At 41.7% G+C, this 1,752-nt stretch overlaps 1 long non-coding RNA gene across 1 annotated transcript; it reads left to right on the plus strand.

The window, feature by feature from the left end:
- The first annotated feature begins 9 nt into the window (after window positions 1-9).
- Window positions 10-1,682, plus strand: LOC111667496 (uncharacterized). The gene is made up of 3 exons (XR_002761673.2): window positions 10-354; window positions 474-559; window positions 1,571-1,682. It is a non-coding gene; the product is annotated as an uncharacterized LOC111667496 (long non-coding RNA).
- The last annotated feature ends 70 nt before the right edge of the window (window positions 1,683-1,752 follow it).

The raw sequence follows: 1,752 nt of genomic DNA on the forward strand, positions 1-1,752 counted from the left end.
TCACTGTTATTTGTTGATGGAAAACGTCACATTTCCTCATAGTTGACATCTTTTCAGCTTCAGTTGACAAATATTTTTATTGACGAGATGAGCACTGACTTTCTGAAAGCACATCACAGACAGTTGTTTTTTTTGTTGGAACTTTCTCTTGGTCTGATGATGATGATAAACTCCAGTCTGTTCAGGTTTAGCATGCAGGCAGATCATCTGTGGATGTGGATCATTGAAAATGAAAGTGGTTCTAGATATCTGTCACTATTTGAACTAAATGTCCTGCTTGTTTTGTTCAGGGTCTGAGTTTTCACCTCGGGGCTGTTCTGCTGTCTCTGGGATTCATCACATATGTTGAACATGGTATGAATAACAATTCTGCTCATACTTTGTAAAGTATTTTAGTGTAGAGCTGCATACACATGAACATGAACTGTAGAGCTACTGTGATAGTGTTAGTGTGTTTTCTTCTTTCTCTCCAGTTCTGAGGAAGAGGCTTGCCTCCATCTTCAGCGCCTGTGTCCTGTCAAGACCCTGTAACTCCGGCTGCAGCCACAAGCACAAGAAGGTAAAACTTCATCTGGAGTTCTAAGCAGAACATACACACATGTTTTAAGATGGTAACCTCCATGAAAGTCTTTGTCTCTGTTAGTAATGCAGTTATGAAAATAACCAGCATATTCAGAAGGAGGATCAGTGCTCAGGTACCTGTTGTAGTGTGGTCCATATACTGACACCAACAGTCACATTTCTCCTCATTCTGATGTTTGATGTGAACATTACCTGAAGCGCCTCACCTGGATCTGCTGCTGCCACATGATTAGCTGATTGGACAGTAGCATGATTAAGCCGGTGAACAGGTGTTGTAGTGAAGTGCTCAGTCGGTGTGTATTGATTCAAAGTTACAGAAAACAGTAAGTGTTCCGTATTCTGACTTCTGTCATGTAGCTTCAGGATGTTTGTATTAGCTGCAGTAAATTCAGATAGAGACTTGGTCCAGGTGATGAGAGGTCTGTAAAGGTTCTCAGTCTCCATATCATGGTTCTACCAGAAGGCCCAAGCCCAGTGTCCACCTCACAGACTTTGTTACCGGTCAGTCCATGAGGTCTCAGGACTGTCCCACTGTCAAACCATCAAGGACACGAGTCTCTCTATCAGACATTTTGAGCCCTTTATTCACACTTTGCACAATTTCACATTTCTTCAGACTTTGCTTGAGGGAATTACCAAAGTTCATAGTGTTGTGACATTAAACACAGGGTTACCAAGGGTCACCCGGTAGCATAAAATACGGTAAACAGTAGCCATAAAACAGAAAAAATTATAAGATAGAAGGAAAAAAGTTAACAAACTAGCATGAAAGGAGCTAACACTAATGTTGGCATTACAAGAAAAAAGACACAACAGTATAAACCCATGGCCCGTATTCACAAAGCATCTTAAAACTAAAAGTAGCTCCTAACTTGCAGATTTAGGAGAAACTCTGGGTGTGTGAGTCCACTCATTTTTCTTTTATTATGATGCGATATACTGAAAGTATATCAGGGTTCAGAAGATGTTCTTGTGTCTTGGTCTGTAGGGGTTTTGGGTGGTGGTGCTGAACCTGGTTTTCAGCTTCCTGGCCGTCTTCCACCTCACCTACCTGGGCTCTATGTTTGACCCTGGAGTTGATGAACGGGAAGTAGAAGAGGTAAGAAGAAAGGAAGGACGTCATCTGTCTGTCCCTTTACACAGACTACAGCAGTTTACACACAGACTACA

This window comes from Seriola lalandi, unplaced genomic scaffold (genome assembly GCF_002814215.2).
Source record: "Seriola lalandi dorsalis isolate HSWRI2012SDOR001 ecotype SW California unplaced genomic scaffold, Sedor1 jcf7180002003531, whole genome shotgun sequence".
NCBI classification, from domain to species: domain Eukaryota; kingdom Metazoa; phylum Chordata; class Actinopteri; order Carangiformes; family Carangidae; genus Seriola; species Seriola lalandi.